The sequence below is a fragment of the Microtus pennsylvanicus genome, chromosome 9, assembly GCF_037038515.1.
Source record: "Microtus pennsylvanicus isolate mMicPen1 chromosome 9, mMicPen1.hap1, whole genome shotgun sequence".
Taxonomy (NCBI): domain Eukaryota; kingdom Metazoa; phylum Chordata; class Mammalia; order Rodentia; family Cricetidae; genus Microtus; species Microtus pennsylvanicus.
Genome location: NC_134587.1, coordinates 75,899,691 through 75,915,606, shown reverse-complemented (window position 1 = coordinate 75,915,606; position 15,916 = coordinate 75,899,691).

Here is a 15,916-nt window from a genome sequence, read left to right as displayed (position 1 = left end):
TTCCGGAGGACCTGGGTTCAGTGCCCAGCACCCATGTCAAATGAATTACAACAACTTAAACTCCAGTTCCAAGTAACCTGACGTCCTCTTCCGGCCTCTGTGGGAATGCACACACACACACGTGTATACACACACACATACACACACACACACACACACAAATAAATAAATAAACAAGTCTTAAAAACCAAAACAGTAACTCTAAATGAACAACCGTGTAAACAACTGGTCAAAACCTATACTTCAACAAGGAACCTTAATAAATGGAAGAAAAGCCACATGTGAAAACATTCACTCTCGATAGTAATCAAATAATACAAATAGGATCCCATATGCTTTTAAATTGGTAAATACAAAAAATACGTTTTCAGTCAAAGTGTAGTAACGTAAGTGTTTTTACACACCGCTTTTGGGAATGTAACTTAACACAAGCATTTAGAAAGACAATCTACAAGTCTTAAAACATGCTCACACTTCAGCCCTGAAAACTTCTGAAACACTTATCTGAGCACATAATTGTGAGTGTGCGCGCACTCATATATCTTTAGTTAAGGTGGGGAAGGGGTACTGTAGAATGGGAGATCAAATCCAGAGAGGTTTGAATGCAAGACAAGTGCAGATTTTAAAAAACTAGATGTTAATAATAAAGATATTAAGCTGTATTTATGATAGTGAAAATGGACCAACTAGAATAGCCAAAAGTAAGATCCCAGCTTACATAAGCAACGGAACGTAGATATGCTACTAGCCCATCATTAACTGTCTTAAAGCCAGGCGTGGTGGCCCGTGCCTGTAAACCCATTCTACAGAGGCTGAAGCAAGATGATCTCAAATTCAAGGTCAGCCTGGGCTGTATTGTTTTATAAAATAAACAATTCTGGAGACAAATGATTTTCAGTAATATTGTAACAGCTTTTGTGGACTAATTATTCTTCCGGAAACAATTCAAAGCTGCAAAAAGAAAATTAAACAAACAACAATGGAACCCTACGGGCTGGAACTTCTGGTTTCTAGTCCAGCACTTAAGGAGCTTAGAAGGTGTCGCTCTCATCCTCATAAGAAAAATGTCACAGATCAAGGATATAGCTCAATGCCAGGGCATTTGGCCTATACCCCAATACTAATAATAGCAGTAGTCGCAATAAAGAAAAGAAAAACAAAGAGTAAAGCTAAACAAATAAAAAATATCAATAGCTTTTCTTTAATTCATCAGAAAACTGAAGCCACAGTGCATTGTGGTTTGAATAGAAATGGCACCCCTGCTCCCATGGGTGTGTGTTAGATGCCCAGTCCATACCTAGAGGTGCTACCTTGAGAAGTTCTGGAAGCTTCAGAGGCAGAGCATAGATGGAGGAAGCAGACCCTCAGGAATGTCTCATCATTGTCTTTTCCTGTCTTTGCTGCTTCCTGCCTGCCACAAGGTGAGCAGCTCTCCTCCATCAGATGCTCCAGTCACCCAGGAGCCAAATACACGGGCTCAAGCAACCATGGACCAAACCTCCTGAAACACGAGCCAAAATAAATAACTCTTCTCTTTGTTTCTCTGAGGAGCTTGGTCACAGCTGTGAGAAGCAACAAATTCTCTCCAAACAGAAGAGGTGGCTAGAACAACTATACCTTACTGGAGCAGAAACCCAGCAAGGAAATGTCCATGGGACCAATTCTGAGGAGGGAGATTTTAACATGCAATTGGTGGATTTCTAGAGACTCATTATGGACAAACCTAAGAGTTAAAATCCCTGGAGAAGGATGCAGTCTTAGGGATCACGACACTTTTGTAAGTTTTGTGTCACCCCCGTGCTTCTGGCAAGCCACCTAAACATATACCCCAAGTATTCTCATCTTCTTAATAAAGTCCCTCAACAGAAACCATCTTGCCATAGTCTAACTTATTGGTCTTAGAACCTAATTGGTCCCCAAAAAGGAAAGTGCCCATCTCCAACCATCTCTAGCCTTCCATTGTGGCATGGGAAGGACCTCTTAGCTTCTTGTTTCACTGTTTGGATTTAGGTATAAAATGTTCCCCCAAAGACCCATGTGCTCCAGGCTTGATCGCCATCCTTGGTGCTGGAAGGAGGTGATGGAATTCCGAAGCAGCAAAGCTCACTGGAAGGAAGGCAGGCAATTGGGGGGCATGCCCCAGAGGGGTGTTTAGGAGTTCAGCTCTTCTTCCTCGTGTCTTAGTTTAACATCTGGTGGTAAAGAATCCCTCCATCACACATTCCCCTGCCATGAGATAGATACACTGCTGCCAGGGGCCCCAAAGCAACCAGTTCAAGTGGCCCACACTGCCACCTTTCTTCCTTTTTAGTTGATTCTCTCAAATATTTAATCACAGAGTCAGAAACTGACTAAAAAAAAAAAACTCACCTGAGGCAAACTAAGAAGCATGCGTCATGGTTACAGCCCAGGGCACATACTTATTAGAAGACTAACTCTATTAATAATCCCAGGGACATGAACTTTCCTCTGATTCTCCCACTCTACCGCCACATCAACAGTACTCCTTATAATGTCAGGAGGTGCAGCAGAAAGAACTGCAGACTCTAGATTTTATTAACGTGTCTCTAGGGAAAAACCAAAGACAACAAGGAAAAACAAGCACATCAGGGCTCTGATACCCTAGTTTTAGAAAACAGGACAGCCTGGCCCCTAGCCAGGTGAACATAAAGCTTCACCTTTGCCAACCTCGGATCCTTCTAACTCAAATGCATCAGGGCAGTTACAAAGAAAAATGACGCTGGGCGGTGGTGACGCACACCTTTAATCCCAGCACTTCGGAGGCAGAGGTAAGCGGGTCTCTGTGAGTTCGAGGTCAGCCTGGTCTATAGGGTGAGTTCCAGGATAGTCTTCAACACTACAGAGAAACCCTATCTAGAAAAATCAAAAACAAATTTCCAAGACTACAAGGGGACATCTTTTTGTTTTGTTTTGATTGTTTGTTTTCGTTTTTTCGAGACAGGGTTTTTCTGTAGCTTTGGAGCCTGTCCTGGAACTCACTCTGTAGATCAGGGTGACCTCGCACTCACAGAGATCCACCTGCCTCTGTCTCCTGAGTGCTGGGATAAAAGGATGCACCACCATCACCTGGCCGACATTTAAATACTTGGTCCCCAGTAGGTGGTGCTGTTTGGGGAGTAGGTGTGACCCTGCTGAGGAAGTATATTATTTGTACATTACTTTCTAGAGAGTAAAATGCCAAACCCATGTCAGTTCTCTTTCTCTGCTCCCACTATTGTTAAAGATGTGAGCCCTCCACTTCCTGCCCCTTTCACCACGCCTGCTCCTTGTTGCCATGCCTTCTTTCCACCACCTTGGGCTCATATCCATCTGCAATCAGAAGCCGAAATAAATCCTTTCTTCTATAAATTGCCTTGGTCCTGGCATCTTATAACAATGCTATATAATAAGTTACATAAATGCCTTCAATGGGCTTACCCTTAAAATGACCACAGCTGTGGAAAGAATCCATGAGCTAGGAGAAATGACAACAGGAAGTCCCAAAATTGAAATGCAAAGAGAAAAATTGCCAAACGAGACAACACCGTATCTAAAATCCTGAACAATTACAGGAGAGCAGAAGAGGACCACACAAAGGTAAGGGAGCGGGGGAGAAGAGACTACGCGAAGCAACAGTGACTGGGTTTCCAGATGTAACCATAGACACCAAACCACAGATCCCAGAAGCTCAGGTAGCACCCGGGCAGTGTAAATACCAAAAAACCCATGCCGAGGCCTAACATTCAAACTGAAAATTGTGAAAACCAGAGACAGCTGTGAAGGAAGCTACAGTGGAAAGGATAGGGAAGGGGATGGGTGCGTGATCAGACTTCAGAAACTACAGACAAGGAGGAAGTGGAACAGAATATGTATGCTGTGAAAAGGAAAACCCTACCAATCGAGAATTCTATAACCAGCAAAACTATCAAAACACCATAAGTCACCCCACAGTTATGCACAATTTTTGGACTCCCGGGGATAAAATCCAGAACCTTGGCACATGCTAAGCCAAGTACTCTACCACTGAGCTACATTCCTACCACAATATGCACAGTGTGTGTGTGTGTGTGTGTGTGTGTGTGTGTATCAGTTAAGATCATTTAATTTTAAAAAATAATAGGAAGGAATAAGGAAAGATATGCCTTGTTATCATTAACTAAAATATGTCTAGAGTGCTGTTTTAGCTACTGACAAAGCAGAGTCCAGAACAAGGAGAACCACAAGAGACAAGGAGGAAATATATTAATAGCAGAGGGGATAACTCTCCAGAAAGACATACCAACCCTTAATTTATGCACCTAAAAGCAAAGTGTCAAAATAGGACAGAATGAAACCAAGGCAAAATCAGAGAGAGCCGCGTGGAACAGCAGATGAACCGACTCCGACAGTTGGAGACTTCAAGACCTCACCATGAGGAATTGACAGATTCAGCAGGCAGAAAATCATTAAGGACATAATGGAAGTGAGTAGCACCATCAGTCAACTGGTTATAATTGACATCATCAGACTATTACCCCCAACAACAGAATACACGCTCGTCTCAAACTCACGCAAAATGGGCCATCCATCAGGAGAAATCCTATTTTGAGCTGTAAAATATGCCTTGAAATGTGAAGACTAGAAATCGTGTGAAGTCTGCTATGGGGCCAGCAGGGCTTTGGCAACTCAGCAGCTGGGCAACATACTTCTAAGTAACACGTGAAAATTTGTTGCGTCTTCATTATTTTACCTTTTTTTTTAAAGAAGTGAGAAAACATCCCCATTGTCTCAGTGTGTGGGTGCACCCCTCGCGGTCCTGAGTTCCATTGCTCATACTCTCTCTCCTTCTGCTCCTGATTTGGACCTTGAGATTTCTGTCCGGTGCTCCAAATTGGGTCTCTGTCTCTGTCTCCTTTCATCGCCTGATGAAGGTTAATATTCAGGAGGATGCCTATATGTTTTTCTTTGGGTTCCCCTTATTTAGCTTCTCTAGGATCACTAATTATAGGCTCAATGTCCTTTGTTTATGGCTAGAAACCAAATATGAGTGAGTACATCCCATGTTCCTCTTTTTGGGTCTGGCTTAACTCACTCAGGATAGTGTTTTCTATTTCCATCCATTTGTATGCAAAATTCAATAAGTCCTTGTTTTTTACTGCTGAGTAGTACTCTAATATGTATACATTCCATACTTTCTTCATCCATTCTTCCATTGAAGGGCATCTAGGTTGTTTCCAGGTTCTGGCTATTACAAACAATGCTGCCATGAACATAGTAGAGCATATACTTTTGTTGTATGATAAGGCCTCTCTTGGGTATATTCCCAAGAGTGGTATTGCTGGGTCCAGGGGTAGGTTGATCCCGAATTTCCTGAGAAACCGCCACACTGCTTTCCAAAGTGGTTGCACAAGTTTGCATTCCCACCAGCAATGGATGGGTGTATCCCTTCCTCCACAACCTCTCCAGCAAAGGCTATCATTGGTGTTTTTTATTTTAGCCATTCTGACAGGTGTAAGATGGTATCTTAAAGTTGTCTTGATTTGCATTTCCCTGATCGCTAAGGAAGTTGAGCATGACCTTAAGTGTCTTTTGGCCATTTGAATTTCTTCTGTTGAGAATTCTCTGTTCAGCTCAGTGCCCCATTTTATAATTATATCAAAATTAAAACAGGGGACATCATTTCAGAGTTCGTGAGCACTGAATACATGCACTGAAATACACTACATGCACAATTTATAATATACAAGTATATTTATGTATAATATACAAATATAATACATCTAAGGTACTTGACAGCCTAAGTGAACCTTGAATGGCGTCATCTGACAGAGCCCACGCAGCGACAATCTGAGCAGTTCCATATGTATTGAATTGAATCAACAATCTTTTGTCTTCCAGAGCAAAAATTTCAGAGTCAGATGGACTTTCCTAGGGTGAGGCCTATCCATTGCCATCCAGATGTACTGACCTCTGTAATTTCCCCAAATATGAGAAACTTAGCTGCATAATTTGTGGTAGTTGAAGGGGCTGCTTTTGTGCTCTTTCCCCCTAAAAAAAAATTAAATATATGAACATGTTGAATCCAGTAGTGAGTCAAGAAAATTACACAGCATGACCAAGTGGAATGAAAGCCAGGCATGAAAAGCGGGCCCATTGTTCAAATATCAATTACTGTGGTCCATTACATCAATACATTAGAGCAGAAAAAAATATGATTGTGTTAATAGATGCAGAAAAGGCATTCAATAAAAAATAATACCTGTTCATAATAAAAAAAACCTCTCACAAAACTGTGAATAAACAGGAACCTTAAATCTCAACTTGGTTTTAAAAGCTACTAAGAATTAAAGGCAACATCTAACATGATAATAACAGTAATAACCTAGGAATTTTCCGGTTTAAATTAAGAACACGAAAGGCTGCTCACTCCCGCTATTGACCATCACCCCAGAGGTCCAACTAATGCAGAAAGACTAGAAGAAAAGTCAGTGGTATACATATTAAGAAGTAATAAATAAAAGTTTCTGTGTTCAAATGGCATTGATTATGCAGGAATTCCCTCAAACAAAGAGTAAAATCATGGAAGTGGGGACTGTGAGGCGGTGTCGCATGTGACAGAGAAGTCGGTCATCTTCCTACAAATGTAGAACTCTCAACTTCTCCAGCACCAGGGTTCCCATCCCTCTTTGAGGACCTATTGGCAGTTAATAGCAGCCAGGAAAGGGAGAGTGGTATAACTACTGGTGAGTTGTCCATGTTCTATTAAATAATCACACCCATGCTCATACAGTAACTCTAATGCACCAGAGTGGGACACACACACACACGCATGCACACACACACACATCATGAAAGTTGGAAATAAAAAGGGTTTCAGAAGGAGGGGGGAGGGCTCTAAGAAAGTAAGGCAAGCGAATGTTATCAACATTCATCATATGTGCATATTAAATTGCCAAGAAGTAATTAATAAAAATGACCATACCCATACAATCCGGCAGTCACACTCTTTGGAATTTACTCAAGAGAGCTGAAACTAAATCCACACAAAACTCCCACACACAAATATTTATAGCCTCTTTACTCATAATTAGCAAAACTTAAAAACAACCAAGATATCCTTCAACAGCTGAATAAACAGCATGACACATGCACGCAATGTGTGAAGTTTAAAGACTTCTTCACTGTCGCCCCAAGCAGACTTGAAGGACCAGATCTAGGTGGCCAGGTTGATAAGGCCGTTCCCTGACACAAATTCCTTTTCTTGCCTTCCTCTGTCTGTGACACAGTGACATTCAGACACTTCACGCTTTATGCTGCATACTCACTGTGACCCCCAACAAAAACCTTTGTCTATGGCCTAGGTTCTCTACCCTCCTTCTCCCTCTCTGCCCAACCCTCCTCCTTCCTCCTTCTCTTCCTCTTCCCTCTGCTTTCATCTCTCCTTACTCCCTTTCTCCCTCCCTCTCCATCTCTTCTCCTGCCCTAGCCTTCCTTTTTCTTTCTTCCTCCCTCCATCTCTTTCCCCCTCCCTCTCCATCACCCCTCCTGCCCTATCTGCCCTTCCATCCTGTTTCCTTCCTTCCTCCCTCCATCTTTCTCTCCCTCCCTCTCCATTTCCCCCTCCAGTTCTGACCTTTCTTCTCCACACCTGCTTGGGTGAACCCATTCGTTAGGAGTCTTCCCTAACAGCTCCTCAGTAGCCCATTGTATCTCCCTCTGCAGAACCTGTTATGACAATCCTTTAATTTCATGGATTCTTGGAGTGTAATTCCCACATCCATTGACATGGTCCTTAAAGACTCCACGGGGAAGATGTACTGTATTTACCATATGTGATGCTAAGAAATATTGCTCAGAGATAAAAAAGAACAATAAAAACACAAAAAAATATAAAGCAACCTTAAATTCATATTCAAAGTGAGAGAAGTCAATGTAACGTATTAACCCAACTATGTTCCCCATTCCAAGGAAAGGTAAACTCTGGTGACAAAGGGTGGGTCATGTAAAGAGTTTAGGAAAGGGGGGTGAATTGTGAAGTGTGGTGATTTGGGGGTAGTTAAGTGGACCTATGAGATCACACGCTGTTGGATACATGAACTTATCAAACTACAGCACACACAGTACCAAGAGCGATCCCTAATGTAAGGATGGCCTTTAGCTAAAAATAGTGTGTGAATATTGGTTCATTTGTTCCAGAAAATGGGTGAGATTAGTACAGGATTTTTATAGTGGGGAAACTGGAGTAGGGGTGAGAAGGTATTAGAGAATTCACTGTTACAAGAATAAATACAAAAAGGTCAAAAGAGACATAGTGTGGATGGATCTAAAATCATGTCATCCCAACAACTGTGGCTATACTGAGAGGAGACAAAGTGGACATCAAGGCAAGCAATGCCATCATAATCATGGTCATTCTGAAGAGATGTTCATCAAGAACAGCAAGCAACCATTGGTCATGTGCTCCTCAGGACAGGGCTTCAGACACACAAGTCATGGGAGAAGGAGTCAGTCCACACAGATGGTGACGTCTGTCTCAGAAGATTGATAAAACAACAAGACAGAACTCAACAGGAATCTGAGGATCAGAACAGCTACAGCAAACCAACTTGGTGTTACAGACATGTGTAGCCCTCTAGCCAGACAACTGCAGTGTACGGATCTTTCTCAGGCATATAGAGAACATTCATCAAGCTAGACTCCATACTTGATCAGAAACTGAGCCTCGAAACATTTAAAGTATTCTGAGACTGCGCCCAAACTATCTACTGAGTGCTTTAAATTAGAAAATAACAAAGAGAAAGTTAGACCTACAATTAAGCAAAACACTCCTAAATAATCATGGGTCAAAGGAGAAATCACTCATGATATTGGAAAACATTTCTACCTGACTGATAGTCATCTAAAAATGAATTTAAAGGGAAATTAGAGATTGGTATGCTGATATGATTGAAAAGGGGGGGGGGAGTTTTAAAATCAGTTACCCGAGTTTCCATTTTACGAAGAAGAAAAAATTCTGGGTGCGGTGGCACATACCTTTAACCCCAGCACTGGCAAGCAGTTCTCTACGAGTTCAAGGCCAGCCTGGCCTCCATAGTGAGTTCCAGGCTAGACCCTGTCTCAAACAAAACACAACAAAGGATGCTAGAAAAATATTAAGAATGAACTGAATCCAATATAATCAGAAAAGGATAAATAATTTTTAAAAAAAACAAAAATCAACTAAATCAAAACACAGCAGACAAAGGCGGCAGCTAAGAAGCTGCCCCCACCTAGGGGAGCCTGAGGAGATGAAATATGTTGTGGGATTTTTGGATGGGATCCTGACACAGAAAGTCCAGGTTGGAGAAAGCAATGGAAATCTGAAGGTGCAGATGTTCATGCTTATAATAACAATTTAAATTTGTCAGTAATAGAAGAACTGGAATAGGGTATGTGAGAATTCTGTTCGATATTTGCAACATTTGTGTAAATCAATACTGTTTTTCACTCCATTTTATAAAACCGAAGTAAGTCTTATATCCCAAAACATGGGAGGGAAATTAGAGGCTAAGGAGATTGCGCCATGGTTGCGTTCTTGCTCTGCAGTACAGGAATTCATCTTCCTCTGGCCTCCACTCGGGCATAATGGGTGCACACACCTTTCCAAGCACATGGATGACACACACACACACACATATCATACATGCATGACATACTCAAAAATATCACACAAGCCACATACACACAAAGTACTTGTGGGCTGGGGAGAGGGCCCCGTAAGTAAAAGTACCTGCTGAGGGAACATGAAGTCCTGAGTTTGAATCCCCAACCCCCACATTAAAAAGTTGGTTTTATCCACCCCAGCACTGTGTAGGGTGGGGACAAGAGAATCACTGTGGTGTGTTGACTGCTAGGCGAGCTGCAGATGTGGAGAGAATAAGATAGAAAATGACATAGGATAGGCCACGTTCACTCCTGCCTCTCAGATGCCACCGTGATTATTCCAGAAGCCACAGTGGATACGGCAGAGACCGGCAGAGGCAGCAGTGTGGTATCGATAAAGGACATGCCTTCGTTCACCCTTGCTTTAGACCTTTGAGCCAGAGAGTATAATAGAGAGAATATTCCCCAATCAGCATCACCAGGGCCTCACTTTGAAAATCATGGTTCCCATGATTGCAAAGCAGCTGCTGATGAGAAAGGCCGTCCGGGTTCCTTAAAGCTACAAGGCCCATCTCTAGCAAGGGGCAAAGATTCTCTCCTCTGGCCGCCTATGAGTCGGGTAACTTGAAGAAAGAGCCAAAACTTGGAATCCTTGTTGTTGTGAACAGCTGAGTAGAGTCAGGAACAGCTAAGGATGAAAGTGTGCCCCAGACAATGGTAACCAAGGAGGTAACTACTGGAAAGAGGGGAGGAAATGGTTAAAATAGACTACCAGGAACAGATGGCCTTCTGTACTGTGTCCCTCCTCCTCTTCTCTCTTTCCTACACTCACCCACCCACCCATCCAATCACGCGCGCGCGCTCACCATACACACACAAACACGCATACACTTCATGAGCTCCTGCATTTTGCCAGCGCTGACAGCTAATCCCCTGATAGTGAAATCTGTCTTCTTTCCATTTTGGGTTGCTCATTGGTAAGCCACCCACTGGCATGAGTATAAACAGACACATGCATTAATAATGATCTGGGTAAAACAGACAAGACGCTGCTCACAGACTGGTGACCCTGAAGCCGCGATAACAGGAAGGCCTGGAAGCTGCCCAGAGGACAGGCTCCAGAGCCAGGATGCTCCTTCCCAAATCAAAGCTTCTGGCCAGCCAGGATATAGGGCCAGACCACCCTGGGAAGCTAAGCGTCTTGCTTGTATGGAACTATCTCTACCTCTTTAGCATAGGACTAGAGACCTGGCCAACTAGAGACAGGTGAAGGTCAGTCTACACGGAGACTCCAAATGTTAGCCCCAGAGGAAAACCGACTCTGAGAGGATGACAAACTGACTCAGCTGGCTTTAGACTACACCAGTTTTGGCAAGGAGATGCGCAATCTCAGAAATTCTTTAGTCCCAGGCAAACAAGACAGTTGGACATCAAAGTTTGGGATGCCCCTTGAATACCAGTGGAAGATCAAGAGGTAGAGAACAGGATGCACTCTAATACGTACACAATGCAGGGTCTCGGCCCCAGAACCTGCTTATCTCCCCGAGTCAGAGGGAAATGGGCCTGGAGTTCATTGCTGTGGCAGAGATTGCTAGGAGGATGTTGTCCCTGGTTTGATACCTGATAGGAATTTTCCCTGCCAGTAGACCAGTGGTTCTCCACGGTCTTGTAACTCTGTCCCCTCTCCTGGCTCTTGTCTTTCCTTTCTTCAAAAAGAAGATATGACAGAATGGAATACAAGGATGTAAATTATCATCCTGGCTTTGGTTCCCAAAAGTGAAGCCCTGAAGGGAAAAGAAAGCAAGCTTTGCCCCTGCCCCTGGATGAGACAGCAGATCAGAAGGACAGTAACTCTGCAGTTTATTCTGACCTGACCAGCAAGAGTGTCAACAGTGAGCCAGAGGCTCCCACACCCCAACTTGGCACAGTAATAGAGTCACCAAAGCTAAATGGGACATGGCAAACACCACCGAGCTACCCCTTGGTTTATGAAGCTGATCCACACTTGGGGACTGAGGTTCTTTTATTTTTATTTTCTGTGTATGTTTTGACTACATGTATGTCTATGTACTCCATGGTACGCTGCCACAAACTGGAGTTACAGAACAGTGCTAGCTGCCATGTATAGGCTGAAAACGGAAGCTGGATCCTCTGGGAAAGCAGCCAGTGCTCTTAACCACTGAGCCATCTCTCCAACCCAGGGAGTTGGGGGTCTCTAAGACTCCTCTCCCACACAGCACCAATGCCTGTTCAAGTCTGATATTCTTGCACATGGCTAGGGCAATACACTGCAAGATGATGAAAACAAGCTCACATTTATTGGGTAGCTGGCACACCCTCATCTATAACTATGATTGACGGCTTTGTCCCACAACCTTATAATAATTTTATGAGTTTTTTTATGGCTGCTCTACCAAAATATCACAGCAAAATACCACAATATCACAAATGTCCATTTTCTAAAAACATTAGGAATTTATTAACTCCTGGTCTAGAGGCTCTAAGTCAAGGCGACCTTATTTGGAGAGAAGGAGACAGAGAGAGCGTGGTTTAAGCAAATACGGCTGCAGCTGTGACTGCCTATGTTAAATTGTAGAGGTTAGAGGGTGTCTGGTGTCTTCTCTGTAATTCCCCGCCTGAATTTTCAGGCAGGTTTTCTCCCTGAACCTGAAGTCACAGTTGTGGGCTAGACTGGCAGCTATCAAGTCTCAGAGATCTTCCTAACCGTCCCTCACAGCACGGACGTTACAGACACAGGAGAGATCACACCTGGCTTGTTGCATGGGTCCCGGGATTTGAATCCACATCTTCATGGTTGTGTGCAAGTGCTCGCAGCCCCAAGGTAACCTTCTGAAGAGTCTGTGATTTCTAGAAACCACAGGCATCCATCAGCTCGCAGAGCCATTGCTCTATCTCTGCTTCCTTCCCAGTGCTTTGTGTCTCTTTGCTGGGGAACCTTCCATCTCTGTGTGCAAGCCTCATGAGACTCCTTTCGCTGGTGCCTGGTTAGTGAGCATGAGCATAAGCTCTGCTATATTCTCAACTAATTACAACCAACAATACAACTGCTAATATCTCCAAATAACAGTCTTTGTGAAGGCCATGAATTTCAGCTAGATGAACACAACTCAGTCTGGTAAGTTACCTTGGGAGTGTTTAGAGGTCACCCCTCAGACTGGCCTTGGTAAACCTCAATCGCCAGGGAAAGGTGTTAAAATACAGAGGAACCTTGGCGGGTCTAAGGGGTGAGAGCTTAGGGTGGGTGAGAGCTTAGGGTGGGTGAGACACAGACATGCCGTGCAAACCGTACTTACGTGGAGGGGTTTTATTGAAGGAAAGGAAATGGAAAAGGGAGTCGGGAAGGAGAGGAGGGAGATCAGCCTCTGGGGACAGGCTTGGCAGAAGAGAAGAAAGAGGCAGAGAGAGAAGACAAAGAGACAAAGAGATATGCGGGGAATTGGGGGGGGGACACTGGATGACTTGGGCACAAGACAGACAGCACAAACACTGCCTGCCTCTTCAGAGGAGTGACAGGTGAGAGAGAGACAGAGAGAGAGAGAGAGAGAGAGAGAGAGAGAGAGAGAGAGAGAGAGACAGAGAATGGGCGGAGCTTGTCTCTTAAAGGGGCCTTTTGCATCTATGTACAGACTACATAGTGACAGCCATAGGACCCTGGCCTGGCAAGGGTACTGCCTGAGTGAATCCTGCCAGGTGACAGGGGACAGACCAGCATACCTGAATCCTAACAAAAGGGACCCAGATTTTGGTGCTCCCTAAAGATCTCCAGGTAATTCCAATTTGTAGGCAAGTTTGAGAACCACGGTTCTGAGGACTCCACATGTACTGTCCCCTTTCATCCTCCTTGTAGATCCTGAGTCACCATCGGCATCCCTGTTTCAGAGATCAGAGCTCTGAGACCTGGAGAGGTCAAATTGGCTAATCTGCACGCGGAGTAGTTTATTAGTTAGCGGTGCAGTGTTGTGGCCAAACAACTGAGAAAATAAGGGTAAATCATTTTGCCTTGTGGTTTTTAAGATTTCAGTCTGTTGGGGCCAGGAGGGCACAGCAAAATGGCTCCCATGGTGGTGTACAAGAAACAGAATCGAATCATAACAAGAAGAAAGAAAGGCAAGAGGTGGGCATCAAGTACATGCCCTCAGACCTATCTCTTCCAGTGAGATCTTAACTGCCACATTTCTCTGATATTTCAGCATTAACCCCTATATCTGATTCTGAGTTTTTATTATTAAGAACAATTAAATTTTCTGCTACAGAATATGACCTCAAATCTTCTATATCTTTTGGGGGGATTTTTAAAATTTATTTTTTAAAAAATTATCTTTTCTTATTTTACATACCAATCCCAGTCCCCACTCCCTCCCTCCACCTTCCCCCACCCCATCCCCCATCTACTCCTCAGAGAGGGTAAGGCACACTTCTCTGAGGCAGGACCAAGGCCCTCTCCACTATATCTAGGCTGAGCAAGGTATCCCTCCAAAGAGAATGGGTTCCAAAAAGCCAGTACAAGCAGTAGGGATGAAGCCTGCTCTCACTGCCAGTGGCCCCGCAGTCTGCCCCAGCCATATAACTGTCTTCCACATTCAGAGGGCCTAATTTGGTCCCATGCTGGTTCCCTCACTGTCAGACTGGAGTTGGTGGGCTCAGGTAAGCAATCCTATTCCAGGCTATTCAGTCTATAACAGACCTCTCCCTTTTTGATGTGTGACAACTAACTCAACTGTCTATCTCTCTCTTACTCTGTCCCTGTCTGTCTCTGTCTGTCTCTCTCTTTGTCTCTGTCTGTCTCTGTCTGTCTCTGTCTGTCTCTCTCTCTCTCTCTCTCTCTCTCTCTGTCTCTCTCTCTCTCTCTCTCACACACACACACACACACACACACCACTGATGTTTTCTAAATGCTGTTGATGAAGGAACCACATTCTGTAGACCGCAGTCTGGTCTCCCCTCTATCCGGGCAGAGACTGCATTGACAGTCAGTCTTGGGTGTTTCTCCTGAGTCTCTGAATATGTTGATGCCATCTTAGATTGCTCAAGGCACCCAGAGATGTCTGTGCGCCTGAAAAGAGCAGGTGTTTGCAAAATGAATGCAAAAAAGAATGGTAGGAATAATGATTGGTCATTGACACACAAAAATTAGGCTATTGTGCCAAATGGCCAGCCCTGAAAACACACATACAATGAGCATTATATGGATGGAACAGGCTATATTTAGGAATATATATACGTGTGTGTGTGTGTTTATGTGATAACAATTAGTGAAAAAGAGGCTATGAATTTGATAGAGAGGTATATATGGGAGGATTTGAAGGGAGGAAGGGAAGGAAGAACTGTGATTAAATTATAATGCCAAAAATGTTTAAAAACCTGGCTCTCTAGAAGCGGAGGCAAGATGATCACAAGTTCTTGCCCATCTGGGGCTACCTAGTGAGACCCTGTCCAAAATAAATGCTATCTTGATCCTTCTACCTCCTTCCTTCAGGTCTTCAAAGACTGCTAGGGATGTGGCTTACTAATACAGTAAGTGCTTAAACCATAAAGGCCTGAAGGTAGATGACACTGATTGTTGGTGGCTTGAATAAAAATGTCCCTCATGAAGGCCCATAGGGAGTGGCACTATTAGGAGGTGTGGCCTTGTTGGAGGAGGTGTGGCTTTGTTGGAGGAGGCGTGTCACTAGGGGATGGGTCACTCTGAGGTCTCAGAAGCTCAAGCCTGTCCTGTGAATCCCTGACACTTCCTGCTGCCTGCAGATCCGGATGTAGAAGTCCGAGCTACCTCTCTTAGTACCACTGCCACCTGGTGCTGCCACGCTTCTCACTATGACAGTAATGAACTGAACTGTTGACGTTGTAAGCCAGCCTCAATTAAATGTTGTCCTTTATAAGAGTTGCCATGGTCACAGTGTCTCTTCACAGCCATAGAAACCCTAAGACACTGATACACAAAACCAGACGGACATTTAGATGGTTTGCCCTGCGAGAAGTAGCCCTCTGACACTCTGATGCAATACCTGAGCTGAGCAACTCAAAAAAAAAAAAAAGTTCATTTTGGCTCATAGTTCAAGAAGTCTTCAATTGGAGACAGCTAATCTTATTGTCTTTCAGCTGTGATGAAGTAGACCTGGGATGTATCACACCACGGTAGAACAGACTATTCACCTCAGAGAGAGAGAGAGAGAGAGAGAGAGAGAGAGAGAGAGAGAGAGAGAGAGGAAGGAGTGGCCCCTTAATGCTTTTTTCAAGTGCATATCTTTAATGACCCCACTTCCTGTCACCCAGC